The sequence below is a fragment of the Typopeltis vanoorti genome, chromosome 24 (genome assembly GCF_054136105.1).
Source record: "Typopeltis vanoorti isolate ZY-2024b chromosome 24, IOZ_Tvanoo_1.0, whole genome shotgun sequence".
NCBI classification, from domain to species: domain Eukaryota; kingdom Metazoa; phylum Arthropoda; class Arachnida; order Uropygi; family Thelyphonidae; genus Typopeltis; species Typopeltis vanoorti.
Window position 1 is genome coordinate 90,104,623 of NC_143572.1, and position 16,278 is coordinate 90,120,900.

The following is a 16,278-nucleotide window of genomic DNA, read 5'->3' on the forward strand; positions in this document are numbered from 1 at the left end:
TGATGATCAGAAATTTTTTGAGTGTCTTGCGCGCGCATCGACCTTAATAATAAAAGTAATTTCTGTGCAGTTTTGAGCGCTTTTTTCCCTATTGCGGGCACTTTAATGTCGAGGACTTTCTTTGTCTTTTCTCCGGAAAACTTTAGGTTTTTCGTCTCCCGTAAAATGAACAAAAACAACCGTAGATTAATAATAATAGTAATAATAAAAAAAAAAAAAAAAAAAAACGTTATATGGGATTCCGAAATGACTAAAAACAAGCCGTCAGGGGATGCAGCAGTGAGAGTGGGTGGGTGGGGGTGGGGGTGTCAGACTATCTTAATAACCCCTCTTTCACCTTGCAGCCACACAACTAAGTAAAAATAAAGTTCATGGTGAAAAAAAAGGGACTGGCACTTTCTCCAGGAAGAAACTCATCCGTAGTAATGATAAAAGATACGACAAGATTACCCTTCTCCCCGTCTACAAGCGGTAACTTTCTTCCACCTTGAACTAAGAGTCGTTAAGCTCTTGACTTTATATGTGGTGATGATGCATGCCATCTTTGTTAACACAAATTTAAGACTTTTTCTTGCAAGGAATCGCAGAATATTGCATGTAATGATGTGTTATTTTTTATGAAAAATGTCCGATCTTTTCAGTAATTAAGTCTCTCCTAACACTCGATCCTCAATGCATGAGGTTTACAAACAAACAAACAAACAAAAAAAATTGCGTGGTTCTTGCTTTTTTTTTTTTTTTTGGATGTCGAAAGCTCAAACCATAGACATGGGTGTAAGCAATACAGCTTTTCACTTTTCGCTGATTGTATTAAAACTGATGCTAAAATAAAAATACATAGCGCTTATTTCATGCACTGTTCTAAATCTACAACTATCGTAAAAAAACTCCCGATAATTTATGTATTTTTTTATTATTATTATATTCTCCCCCATTGACAAGCTCTGCTCGTACTGTTACTTAATCTGCCCTCAGAGTCAACAATCGACGCTCCAGAAATCTTTGTTCACCATAATCGTTATTTTACATAACGCTTCTTTCGCCACCACCTGTTGCCTCAGAAAATGTCTCCCCCCCCCCTTCCACACGAAGATTGTTTACAAAAACGTACTGAGAATAAAAAAAAAAAAAAAAACTATTTTGAAAATAATGAAAAAAAAAAAAATTAACGAATATCTGAAACTGGAGCTATAACAGTCAACAATAAGGCTATGAATACTTAACTAGCGTCCATACGTGTTCTCGGACAATTGGCCGTTATGCAATATTAAGTCCCATCCAGTACCAAAGTAGCGAGAAGTGCGATGTCGTCTGTAAATCTACGTATATGTCTTATTTTCAGTGGCGTTCTGGAAGCGTCATCATGATGACCCTTTTTTTTTTTTTTTTTATTTTCAAATAACAACAAAGATTAATGACATCGTATTCTCAATATAGTTCTAAGGTATGCATATTTCTTGTAGTTTTTATTTCTACTTTTACCTTTGGATTTATATTTGCAATGAAACTTAACGAATACATAGATGACGAGCTTCGTGAATATATATATATATATATATATATATATGGCCACTTCGTCCCTCCAAAAAGCGTAGGGGTGGCGGGATCACATCCGCCATGAAATTATCTTTCCCTTAAGACATTTACTTGTTTGGAAATAAAGTATGCCAACCGAAATTTGCCGACACAGTCCAGTTTTTCATGTTCACAATTGGTAGGTTATTTTTTATACTTAAAAAAGAACAAACAAACATAATTTTTGCAAAAGGCGTAACTAGCATTATTGTATTTTAGGATTGCCATTCATTCACTCGTGGGCATCGCACTTAGCTCTCGATCCTCGGAAGAATAATCAGCCATAATTTGTGGACGGTCGGTCTTAATCGACACATCGACTGATAACACAAAAAATCACCACTTTTTTTTCTTCACTATCAATATGCTTGCACACAATAAGTTTTCGCATTTTCCACCTTAAAAATCATGCATCAGTTTCAAGCGAAATTTTCTTTGCCCGTTGTTTTTTTTTTTTTTTTTTTTTTTTTTTTAATTTTTAAACATCTTGTGAAATTTCGAAATGAACAACGCACTATGCTGACTCGTTTGGGCCGACTTATCCTACATAGCAGTCCAAAATTGTGTGCTTTTCTTGAAAAGAGAAATCTTTACGGTTTTTTATTTTTTATTTATATATATATATATATATATATATGACTTGCTTGTGCCATAAGGCTTGTTTTGGCGAGCACTTTAAGTCAAGTTGAACCTGCATTTGCATGAAAGATTAATATGAAAAGAGGATTAAGATTACCCACCTGCATTTGCACGGAAGCATAACGTTAAAGCAAGATTAACAAAATAATGAGATTTCTAAAAATTTTCTCGTGATCAACATTTATTTCTCAGAATTCAGAGACTGAAAAGGCAAAGGCCAAACATACGAGGATTTCCGTAACAATAACCGGAACTTGTGAAAATAATAGGCGAATTATTTTGAATTCAATTTGAATGGTGAGTTTCGGCACCGACTGAATTTGACAATAATAGCCGTCCGCTCGCTAATATTATCCGCGATCCCAATAAGCGGATGCTACTGCAATAATGAAGGCAATTCGGGAATGCTGAGGATTGTGTTCTCATGTCGTGTTAGGAAACTTTCATACTTTGTACAAACAATCGGCTTTGAAATAATTGCCAAGGTAATTACAAATTGTTTATTTTCGCTCAGGTGGTGGCCGCGGATAAGGGGAGATGACTTCGGTATTAGTTTGTTAATTTTATAATCGCCATAACTTTCGCGCCTTACGTCTAGGCTATCGCGACGTGCACACAAACGAAACCGACAATGTTGACCTTGTTCATGTAAGCTGAAAATCAGAAGAGCACTTAGATGATCAAAGAGCCGCACATGATCGACCCCCCCCACCCCACCCGTGGTCTATCTGCTGAACCAATGGCATTGTTCCGAATAAGCACGTCTCAGAAGACTGGAAAAATGAGACTTTCAGCACCGGTTTTAATATTTTCGAACAATTCAACTAGAACGTTACGTTTGTGTTTAAATATGCACTGCAACTGAAGATGATATTTTCATAATTTATTCATCAAATTTTGAAATTCCCAAATTCTTTCTAATATTAAAAAAAAAAAAGCACCGCAAAGGAACATAAATGAATGCTATTAAAAAGTAAAAAAATTTTATTGCTTGGTATCGCTTATCTGCCTTTTGGCTAAGCTTAATAAGCGGCGTTAAAAGAGAGCTCTTAAGCTAAGAGCAAACCGTAGTATCTGTCTTTAGACGCTTGATATCAGTGTGGGTCTCTCAGAGACCCTTGATATCAAGCATCGACCATAGATCACATTAAACCCCGGACCGGGGCAAAGTTAAACACTCGGGAGTGGGAACAGGGTTAGGCCCTCCCCCCAAGCATAATGACGTCAAGAACGACGAGGGACTTGACCGTAAGGTTTACCCTGAAGAAGAGCGTCGACCCTGCTGCCCTTGCAGAGGCTCTAATCAATGTCATCGAACTAGACCATATCTGTAACATCAACTGCTGGGATTTCTTCAAGGGGCTCTACGAAGTAACCCTGAAATTCCACTCCACCAAAGAGCAGTTAGTAGAAAAAGGCATAGACCTGAACGGGGAACACTTCCACCCCATCCCCTTGAAAAATGATAACCTCAAATATGTGTATCTCAAGAGGCTTCCCGCAGAGATGTCCGACGAGACCATCAAAGCTGCCTTTCAACAGTATGGGACCGTCGAAGCAGTACACAGAACTCATATGGAAAAATACCCCAACATAGAACTCGGGGATAAAATATACGTTAAAATAAAAATGACGAAAACAATTCCAAACTTCGTAATAATCCAAGGCTACTACGTCATGGCGAGCTACACGGGCATGACTAAACTCTGCAGCCGCTGCCGCCAAAGCGGCCATATGGCAAGAAACTGTCCCAGGAATAAATGCGGGAACTGCGGCACCATTGGCCACTCCCAACCCACCTGCAAAGAACCATGCAGCCTCTGCGCCAAAGACGACCACAGGAAATTCCAGTGTCCAAAAGACTGTATCACGAAATCTCCCGAAGAATTCCCCCCCCTCCCCAGTAAAGCTCCAACCACCACAGAGCCACCTACAACAAATGCGGAAACGACGCCAACAGTAATAGAACCCTCCGAAACTACAGCAAATTCAGTCGATGCCGAGTGTTCAACACAAGGAGAACACCCACCCACCGGCGGCAACTCGACAAACACAGACGACGCAGAAAAGAAGCAACACTCTATAGAACCCAGCCAGAAAACCTCCAGCACCTACTCCTCAATAAACTGGGGCTCCGACGAAGAGGACGCCGCACAAGATGCGCGAATGGACGTGACCAGTAACAACAGCATCCCACCCACAACAAAAGCCACAGTTACTACAAAACGAGCAGGAAGCCACACCGAAGCCGAGGCAAAGAAACCGAAACAACAAGAACAATCAACAACAGAGGAATCAGACGCAGAATCCGAGGAGTCGGAGGACTCAGAGTTCGAAGACAATATGATGCAACCCCTCAACGCAGCAGAATACCTACTCAGCGTCCACCAATCAAACCCAAAGCTACAGGAAAGTTACAAACAACAACTCGCAAAGCTACCAGCCCGCTTCTATAACGAAAGCCCACATAGATTAGGGTTCGAATGGGGCGCCTTCTACAGCAAAAACATGTCTATGTTTACAGCTGCCGAAGCAGAATCCATGACCTTCCTAAACAAAGAAGTAAGAGAGACAATCCAATACACCCTGCAGGAATTAACTACAAACAGGAAAAGAGAGATAATCGCGGCAGCCACCGAAAACCGGCGAAAAATGAAAATATTAGAGGCCCAACAGGCACAAGGAAAATAACAGGAAGAAACACCCTGCACAAAAACAGACCAATGAGCCACACTACTAGCGGAAACGCAGTTAACCGAAACTAACCTAACCTAACCTAACCTAACCTAACCGAAATTAACTTAACAAAAAAAAAAAAAAAAAAAAAAAAAAAAAAAAAAAAAAAAAAAAAACGATGCCAAGGAAGTTCAAAACTGAGGCAACCTAGCTCCCATCGATAGGAAACATAGTTGGTTACACTGTTACCTAGAGGGGAGGTTTCCACTCCCCTCCGAAAACAGAGTTAGGAAATTAATAGGACCAACAGAGCTTCGACTCTGTAGTTTACCCTCCAAAGCCGGGCTCTTTAGCCCGCGACAGAAATGATGACGGGTAACACCGTGTTTACTATTAGAGTGATCGGTACTTGTCTGATCTGTTCTTATCAGCTTAATATCTGATACGGGTCCGATTCGGGCCCAAGATATTAAACTGATTTTTGGAAGCCGGCGAAGTGCTTGGAGCTTGCTCCACCTTTGCCACGAGTTGCCCTGGTCTAGCACTGCCTCTAGGGTCAGCTCACTCCCTTTGGGGAGAATAATTAATCCAAAAATAGTTGTGAAAGGAACCCAGGATGCGAGATTTTCCTTTGTGTCCCAATTACGTCTGTTTTGGCACTGGCCACTTGTCTCCAGTGCATTAGTTGACGGTTGGAGTCGAGTAGCTGACATTGATATAGTACAGTCTGTTCAAGGTGTGGACAACTAATACATACATACATGATGATTCCAGGATACGGAATCTGTGTAATTAGTGTCTTAGTTTTCCACGTCCCGTTGTAGAAGTAAGTGCGGTGAAATCTTCTTGTTTACGCCTCCGAGTAGATTTGGACTACTTTTCGTAACCGGTTCCTAGCCGCTTCTGTAACCAGCTGATCCGCTCTGTCGCTTCCTGTTAACCGGCCAAGTATGCGCGTTCACCAGGGCTGAACTTGCTTTCCCATCCCTCGAGAACAGTGTTTCTGAAAGTTCAGATATCCGCGTACCCCTTCTCAAAAATTTTTCCTTAACACCAAGTACCCCCTAAACAATTAATCAATGTAAAAATAAATATCTATTTTGTTTGAATTTATATGTTGAGGTAAACACAAAATATGAACTGTTTTTAAAAGAAGAAAATTGGGAAAACGTTCCTCTTCAATTGCCGTCCATGAAATGAAAATCCACAATCATACTTACCAAGAGTTTTCGTCCTCTTCCTAGTTGTTTCTCTAGAGATCACAGGCAACACACTGTTATCAGTTCCATTTGATCCAGTGTTGCTTACGCGCCTACTTGTGTTTGCTATATTGCTCTCTTTTGGGGGTTTTATTTGTAAATGAAACGTTTAACCAACGAACCATACGTAGGCATTTGCAAGTTTAAAAAAATAATAAAAGAAAAAATAAACAATACTGTATTTACTCGAAACTAACTTAACATTTTGTTCCCCCAAAATTAAAGCTAAAAAATCGTGGTGTGCGGGAATTTTTGGAAACTAAAGTTTTCAGGAAAAACCACAACAACAATTAAAACTGAAAAGGGTGCGACTTACCAAGAAGTCGCTATATATCACTACTTTTCGCATCGATCGAGAACAGTTTCTTTGTGCGCATCTACCCAAACAGCGTCATCTCTCCCATTATTACAAGCCAAAGTTAGCAGTAATTTACAGGACTGGAGATGCGTAGGGCAGCGAAGAACTGCATATGATGGGTGCGGCATTAACAAGAGATCGCGCGAACCCAAGACAAATTAGCATTTCAGCTGTGGAGTCGAAAAGCTAATAATTCCCTTTAACCGAATTCCATAATATCGGAAACCCATTCACTATATATTTCTTCGTTTTCACACGTTAACGACGGAGGTGGTATCGCGCCAAATCCATATGCTCCACCCCACCGGCGACGTGGCGTTTTATCCTGGTTGTCTGTAATTGCACTGTTTGTGGAAAAATGTGACGACTGCTTTATTTAATTATGCATAGCCGAAAATTGCCGCGTACCACACTTTGAGAAACACTGTGCTACTCTACCAAACTTATCTTTAAAAAAAGCGGAATTCACACCAAAATCACACAGACACAACAAGCTACCACAAATAAACAATCCTACGTTAAGATTTAAAATTCCAATTTTCAATAAAAATAATACGTAGCTTTCGGGAGCTCTCTGAAAACGCTACACATCATGTGGCCATCTCCATTTATGAAAACTATATTTTTTAGGTTGTGATATTAATGAATTTCGTAGCAATAAAATCGATTTTTCAAGTGAAGTAAAGTATTTATTAATAATAATTACCACTGTCGAATTAAAATAGTTGATGAACATTTCGTTAACCAATGGTACTATTAAGAATTCATGATCAGACATGTGAAAGCGTAGCTCTTAACAGCAATGCTTTTAATAAATATTTCATGACAAAAAAAAAAAATAAATAAATAAAGTAGGGGAAGCAAAATATGCAGTTGCGCCGGGGGGGTGGGGGAATTCATAAAAGTAGCAGCGAAAATAAATGTAAAGTGTAGGGAAGTCTAATAATGTAACTTAGATTGCACTCACCCAGAAAACGGCAAAGCAACTGCATTGCTTGCGATAAGCGACTGAAAGCTCATACATATACGAGGTAATCCTGTGAAGGGATTATCGCACTTCCTAATGGACAGGATGGTCAATTGCACTTCTTATATATATAGCTTATTTGAACAGGTGGTCAAATTTATGCAGGTCTTGCTGGCCGTATATAAAAATAGACGTCCTGGTCGGTTGGAGGTTAATTCCTTTGTACGTGATTTTGTCCTGGTTGCTGTCCTGTGTAATTAATATATATCCTCGACTTCAGGGTTGATTGACCAAGAGTATTGCAGCTCTCTCTCTCTTTTCTGATCCTTTGGAAAATATTCCATACTTGGTTGGAAAGGAAAGCCACAAATTTCGTTGTTGGGTTCTTGTATTTTTTTTTTTTTTTTTTTTTCTAATTAAGAGTTTTGTTAAAGTATTTACAGACTTGATGATTATTTTGAAGGCATGGCAGGAAAGAAGTGCTGTTTCAGCTAACTTTATTTATTATTGTTCCTCCATAATGTATGTGTTAAATTTTCACTTGTCCATAGTAGTTGTATGTCGGGCAGTCTTTGCTTACTTTTCAGGCAATTTGGCATGCTAGTTGTTATTTTGCTAATTCATGCACTTCGTTTGTGGCCACTTGCTGAACTTATGTTTATTTGGAGCAGATTGGACTGCTGTTTTTCACCTGACGTCTGGTGTATGATGGTGGAATTGATTGCAATAAAACCACCTCGCAACGCTTACGTAGTCTGCACAATGGCAAATTCTCCATAATGATTGAACTACGTTGGCGGCCAAGACGTCCCAGTTATCGCGGGTGCGAAGTTATAATTATAATACCATTGATATTACAATGAAATTATAATATGATGGATACGAAGCGTTTGAGGATGAGAATTTTATCCATAATGGCAGGTTAGGTGGTTATGTAAAGTGTAGGGAAGTCTAATAATGTAACTTAGATTGCACTCACCCAGAAACCGACTAGGAAGAAGATGGGAAAACTTACAAAATACGATATGTATTACTTGAAATGTGGATTTTCATGGACGAGAAATGAAGAGGAACCAATTCCGTTATGGATCATTTGTGGTTAACTTTAAAAAAAATTAAAGCATGAAACCATCTAAATAAATTCGCTGTTTTGAATGGAAACATAATGAACACGACGACCAACTTGTAGAATGTTTTCAAAATTAACTAAAGAATGTAAAAGAATCACAAAAAAAGATGTCGATCGTGTCAGGAGGTGAAAATAAGAAGGCTTTATAAACTTCCTCTCGTGTGTCGCTATTAATAACAAAAAAGGGTGCAGCGGAAACGATTGGTGAATTCAAAGAGAGAGAGAGAGAAAAAAAAATTTCCCATAGTTACGTGTTTGAAGTTCTTCATTATTATCTGTGTTTCGATAACCGTTTGACGGTGTTCGACGAGTATTCACCATCGTGCTATTCAGAGTTGTAGTATGATTATATCTTCATATGGAACATGACATCTAAATTTTTGGTCACTTCCATTGAATCGGACTAGCGGGGGGGATGCTTTAGCAGTTAATCCAAGTATGAGCGGGACGCTGGGTTTAAGTGTAGCTGAATAAAAATACGGGTAGATAGTGAGTCTGACCAGCAGTGACGTTCGTTTTGATTTCATCCCCCCCCTTTTTTTTTTTTTTTCTCGAAAATAAATTCTGCATCAACCCTACGTCGAAATCTTCCTGTTTCGACAACAATATGTACACTTTCGTTAAAAAAAAAACAAAAAAAAAAACCCGAAAGGAACGGTATCAGCGAATATCTGAAAAAAAAACTGCAAATACAACCACAGAGGATAATCGTGATGTAGAAAGGAACATTGCCTTGTAAGGATAAGGAAGTCCTTTGGACTCTTCAAAAGGCCTTGATAAGACTGTGTGCACATTTAATCTCCTGGGATTGGAAGAAATGAAGAAGCTGCAGAAACGATGCAAAAGGGACAGGAGGATGACATCGGGATTATGGAATATTGATATATACATATTGCTGTGTACAAATATAAATGAACAAACAGTGAATCCGCATGAAATAGAAATGACAGAAAACTTCTTCATAATGACTTTAAATTTGCTAACCCTCTTAAACAAGCACTGAAGATGCCATAATGGGAACAAGACACTTAAAGAATAATGGGCTACGTAATAGATACCAGGAAACCAACTAAAGTCATGTAGGATTGAAAATAACTGGTTTTTCAAAACTAATAAAAAAAAAAAAAATCGTTTATTACTTAAAACCCTTTCTTGACTTGTGAGCCAACCTGTGCTTAGCAAGGCATTCACAGACCAGAAATAGAATCGGATCTTAGTAATGATGTATTACAAAGAGAATACTCCTGAGATGGTTTAAATATAAAGAAATCCAAGCGGGTGGGGAGGGAGGCTTTTAGAGTTAGACACTTTTGGATGACAAAAGTTTGACTTAACTGTTTTTCCAATTAAGGGGATATTAAGTCCCACATTGTTTTAAAACCGAATGAGAAACTGAGAGAGTTTCATTCCGAATATAGGAAAGTATAAAGTATCGGCGAATTTCTGGGCGTGAGCTAATGCAAGTATTTCAAGTACGTAGTACAATCTCGGGCCACTCGTTGCAAAGGTGGGGGAAGTACAGAATCGCTATTGTTATATATTTTCCATAACGAAAAAACGGAACACTTCACAGAATTCTGAAATATTGACGCAACACATTGGTTCTTTTGTAATGTGAAAAATAATAATTAATTAATGATCGTTAATTTCTGCTGATCTTCATTGACATATCCCATTCTGGTCACCAAAAATTAAGAACATAATCATGAGTACTTACGAGTGAATGCAGACCTTTTCACCAGCGTGCTGATATTGGATTAGTTTTCCTCCTCCTTTTGTACATCCTGGAGATCGCTTTGTAGGATGGAGGTGGATGAATCCGTGAGATCGATCTGTTGTGTCACCAACCCCTCCAACAAGAGATTTCTTAACACCAAAAATAAACAAAGTCCCTTGACTCTTCTTATTCATATTAAAATTTAAATCTATAGGCCTATTACTTTTTACGTAATCATGGCACTACTGTTTCAAAACTTTCACCTTACAAAACGAACTTGCGAAGAAAATATTCAGCATTCTTACTAAATTTGAGACTACCTTCATCTTTAGTTTTGATCGAAAATTTTTCTTTATTTATACTGGCTTGCTTGCTGATCGGTCACTAACTAACTAACATTAGCAAAACCGATGTCATTTCTTTCAGTTTTCAGTACAGAGGATATCGCCACCATTGTTGTAATGGGCTTGCAGGCAATTTTTATGATCGGTCATAAACAGCGGTATTCCCGTTCCCGAATGTTGAAAGGTTTGGATGTGTGAAAATTGACGATAATTGATGAATACTTTACCTTGTTTAAATAAAAATATGCCGCTTGGTCACTGGCATGTGCTACACAGATGTTAATAGGCGTTCTGGGTCTGAGCTTTTCGACATTTTTACGAATATTATTATTCTGCTCAGAATATTTCCACTATAAAATATGAAACCCGCTTAGAAAACTAAAATGACAAATTCCACGAGAACTTCTCGCGGAACAACGTTTGGTAAACTTTGATTTACTTCATGAGTTATTTAATCCCCTTTGTCGCGAGTTTCCTCGAGATGTGGCATTAAAAAACTGGTTTCGGAAAAGGTGGTACACGCTCAAGCACCCGAACTGTTCGCTGTGTTCGCTTCCACATCTTCTTGGCTTTGGGTGTTAGTGAATTGTTTGGCGGTAACGTTTTCAAGGGTTTTATAAAGTCTTCTGGCCAACTCCTCTAGATCGGTGTCCCTATGGTTTTGATTTCCAGGCAATATTTGGCCATCTGTTGTCCTCGTTCATTCTATCTACGCGATTCTTTCCAGTTCTTTGTATAGCTTGTGTTCGCTTGCAGATATAGATTTTTATTTATCTTTACAAAATCGTACAGAATATATATAATGTTATAGATTTTCAGTTGGCTGAAAGCAACCTGATTATTAACGAGAAAATATAAGTGAATCAATTATATATTTGCAGCTGATGATCAGAAATTTTTTGAGTGTCTTGCGCGCGCATCGACCTTAATAATAAAAGTAATTTCTGTGCAGTTTTGAGCGCTTTTTTCCCTATTGCGGGCACTTTAATGTCGAGGACTTTCTTTGTCTTTTCTCCGGAAAACTTTAGGTTTTTCGTCTCCCGCAAAATGAACAAAAACAACCGTAGATTAATAATAATAATAATAATAATAGTAATAATAAAAAAAAAAAAAAAACGTTATATGAGATTCCGAAATGACGAAAAACAAGCCGTCAGGGGATGCAGCAGTGAGAGTGGGTGGGTGGGGGTGGGGGTGTCAGACTATCTTAATAACCCCTCTTTCACCTTGCAGCCACACAACTAAGTAAAAATAAAGTTCATGGTGAAAAAAAAGGGACTGGCACTTTCTCCAGGAAGAAACTCATCCGTAGTAATGATAAAAGATACGACAAGATTACCCTTCTCCCCGTCTACAAGCGGTAACTTTCTTCCACCTTGAACTAAGAGTCGTTAAGCTGTTGACTTTATATGTGGTGATGATGCATGCCATCTTTGTTAACACAATTTTAAGACTTTTTCTTGCAAGGAATCGCAGAATATTGCATGTAATTATGTGTTATTTTTTATGAAAAATGTCCGATCTTTTCAGTAATTAAGTCTCTCCTAACACTCGATCCTCAATGCATGAGGTTTACAAACAAACAAACCAAAAAAAAAAAAAAAATTGCGTGGTTCTGGCTTTTTTTTTTTTTTTTTTTTTTGGATGTCGAAAGCTCAAACCATAGACATGGGTGTAAGCAATACAGCTTTTCACTTTTCGCTGATTGTATTAAAACTGATGCTAAAATAAAAATACATAGCGCTTATTTCATGCACTGTTCTAAATCTACAACTATCGTAAAAAAACTACCGATAATTTATGTATTTTTTTATTATTATTATATTCTCCCCCATTGTTTCGCCCCCTCTGACAAACTCTGCTCGTACTGTTACTTAATCTGCCCTCAGAGTCAACAATCGACGCTCCAGAAATCTTTGTTCACCATAATCGTTATTTTACATAACGCTTCTTTCGCCACCACCTGTTGCCTCAGAAAATGTCTCCCCCCCCCCTTCCACACGAAGATTGTTTACAAAAACGTACTGAGAATAAAAAAAAAAAAAAAAAACTATTTTGAAAATAATGAAAAAAAAAAAAAATTAACGAATATCTGAAACTGGAGCTATAACAGTCAACAATAAGGCTATGAATACTTAACTAGCGTCCATACGTGTTCTCGGACAATTGGCCGTTATGCAATATTAAGTCCCATCCAGTACCAAAGTAGCGAGAAGTGCGATGTCGTCTGTAAATCTACGTATATGTCTTATTTTCAGTAGCGGATAAGTGTGTTCTGGAAGCGTCATCATGATGACCCTTTTTTTTTTTTTTTTTTTCCAAATAACAAAACAACAAAGATTAATGACATCGTATTCTCAATATAGTTCTAAGGTATGCATATTTCTTCTAGTTTTTAGTGAATATATACATATATATATATATATATTCACGAAGCTCGTCATCTATGTATTCGTTAAGTTTCATTGCAAATATAAATCAAAAGGTAAAAGTAGAAATAAAAACTACAAGAAATATGCATACCTTAGAACTATATTGAGAATATGATGTCATTAATCTTTGTTGTTTTGTTGTTATTTGGAAAAAAAAAAAAAAAAAGTTCATCATGATGACGCTTCCAGAACACACTTATCCGCTACTGAAAATAAGACATACGCAGGGGGGAGTACAGTAAACAGACGACATCGCACTTCTCGCTACTTTGGTACTGGATGGGACTTAATATTGCATAACGGCCAATTGTCCGAGAACACGTATGGACGCCAGTTTAGTATTCATAGCCTTGTTGTTGACTGTTATAGCTCCAGTTTCAGATATTCGTTAATTTTGTTTGTTTTTTTTTTTCATTATTTTAAAAATGCAAAATAGTTGTTTTTTTATTCTCATTACGTTTTTGTAAACAATCTTCGTGTGGTAGAGGGGGGGGTGGATGGCATTTTCTGAGGCAACAGGTGGTGGCGAAAGAAGCGTTATGTAAAATAACTATTATGGTGAACAAAGATTTCTGGAGCGTCGATTGTTGACTCTGAGGGCAGATTAAGTAACAGTACGAGCAGAGTTTGTCACAGGGGGCGAAACAATGGGGGAGAATATAATAATAATAAAAAAATACATAAATGATCGGGAGTTTTTTTACGATAGCTGTCGATTAGAACAGCGCATGAAATAAGCGCTATGTATTTTTATTTTAGCATCAGTTTTAGTACAATCAGCGAAAACTGAAAAGCTCTATTGCTTACACCCATGTCTAGGGTTTGAGCTTTCGACATCCAAAAAAAAAAAAAGCAAGAGCCACGCATTTGTTTTTTTTTTTGTTGTTTGTTTGAAAACCTCATGCATTGAGGATCGAGTGTTAGGAGAGGCTTAATTACTGAAAAGATCGGACATTTTTTATAAAAAATAACACATAATTACATGCAATATTATGCAATTCCTTGCAAGAAAAAGTCTTAAAATTGTGTTAACAAAGATGGCATGCATCATCACCACAAATAAAGTCAAGAGCTTAACGACTCTTAGTTCATGGTGGAAGAAAGTTACCGCTTGTAGACGGGGAGAAGGGTAATCTTCTCGTATCTTTTATCATTACTACGGATGAGTTTCTTCCTTCCAGGAGAAAGTGCCAGTCCCTTTCCTACTTTTTTTTTCACTATGAACTTTATTTTTACTTAGCTGTGTGGCTGCAAGTTGAAAGAGGGGTTATTAAGATAGTCTGACACCCCCCCCCCACCCACCCACTCTCAGTGCTGCATACCCTAACGGCTTGTTTTTAGTCATTTCGGAATCCCATATAACGTTTTTTTATTATTATTATTAATCTACAGTTGTTTTTGTTCATTTTACGGGAGACGAAAAGCTAAAGTTTTCCGGAGAAAAGACAAAGAAAGTCCTCGACATTAAAGTGCCCGCAATAGGGAAAAAAGCGCTCAAAACTGCACAGAGATTACTTTTGTTATTAAGGTCGATGCGCGCGCAAGAAACTCAAGAAATTTCTGATCATCAGCTGCAAATATATAAGTGATTCACTTATATTTTCTCGTTAATAATCAGGTTGCTTTCAGCCAACTGAAACATCTATAACATTATATATATTCTGTACGATTTTGTAAAGATAAATAAAAATCTATATCTGCAAGCGAACACAAGCTATTCAAAGAACTGGAAAGAATCGCGTAGATAGAATGAACGAGGACAACAGATGGCCAAATATTGCCTGGAAATCAAAACCATAGGGACACCGATCTAGAGGAGTTGGCCAGAAGACTTTATAAAACCCTTGAAAACGTTACCGCCAAACAATTCACTAACACCCAAAGCCAAGAAGATGTTGAAGCGAACACAAACGTTCGGGTGCTTGAGCGTGTACCACCTTTTCCGAAACCAGTTTTTTAATGCCACATCTCGAGGAAACTCGCGACAAAGGGGATTAAATAACTCATGAAGTAAATCAAAGTTTACCAAACGTTGTTCCGCGAGAAGTTCTCGTGGAATTTGTCATTTTAGTTTTCTAAGCGGGTTTCATGCCTTAAATATTTTATAGTGGAAATATTCTGAGGAGAATAATAATATTCGTAAAAATGTCGAAAAGCTCAGACCCAGAACGCCTATTATCATCTGTGTAGCACATGCCAGTGACCAAGCGGCATATTTTTATTTAAACAAGGTAAAGTATTCATCAATTATCGTCAATTTTCACACATCCAAACCTTTCAACATTTGGGAACGGGAATACCGCCGTTTATGACCGATCATAAAAATTGCCTGCAAGCCCATTACAACAATGGTTGCGATATCCTCTGTACTGAAAACTGAAAGAAATAACATCGGTTTTGCTAATGTTAGATAGTTAGAACTAACTAAAATTAGCACCCCCCCCCCCCGCTAGTCCGATTCAATGGAAGTGACAAAAATTTAGATGTCATGTTCCATATGAAGATATAATAATACTACAACTCTGAATAGCACGAGGGTGAATACTCGTCGAACACCGTCAAACGGTTATCGAAACACAGATAATAATGAAGAACTTCAACCACAAACACGTAACTATGGGAAATTTTTTTTTCTCTCTCTCTCTTTGATTTCACCAATTGTTTTCGCTGCACCCTTTTTTGTTATTAACAGCGACTCACGAGAGGAAGTTTCTAAAGCCTTCTTATTTTCACCTACTGACATGATCGACATCTTTTTTTGTGATTCTTTTACATTTTTTAGTTAACTTTGAAAACATTCTACAAGTTTGTCGTTGTGTTCATTATGTTTCCATTCAAAACAGCGAATTAAATAAGATGGTTTCATGCTTTTATTTTTTTTTAAAGTTAACCACAAATGACCCATAACGGAATTGGTTCCTCTTCATTACTCGTCCATGAAAATCCACATTTCAAGTAATACATATCGTATTAATAATTTTTCCCGTCTTCTTCCGAGTCGGCTTTGTGGGTGAGTGCAATCTAAGTTACATTATTAGACTTCCCTACACTTTACATAACCACCTAGCCTGCCATTATGGATAAAATTCTCATCCTCAAACGCTTCGTATCCATCATATTATAATTTCATTGTAATATCAATGGTATTATAATTATAACTTCGCACGTCTTGGCCGGCAACG

At 37.8% G+C, this 16,278-nt stretch overlaps 1 non-coding gene across 1 annotated transcript; it reads left to right on the forward strand.

The window, feature by feature from the left end:
* Positions 1-5,268: 5,268 nt before the first annotated feature.
* On the forward strand, positions 5,269-5,460 carry LOC150093540 (U2 spliceosomal RNA). Its single transcript, XR_016550477.1, has one exon. It is a non-coding gene; the product is annotated as a U2 spliceosomal RNA (small nuclear RNA).
* Positions 5,461-16,278: the final 10,818 nt, after the last annotated feature.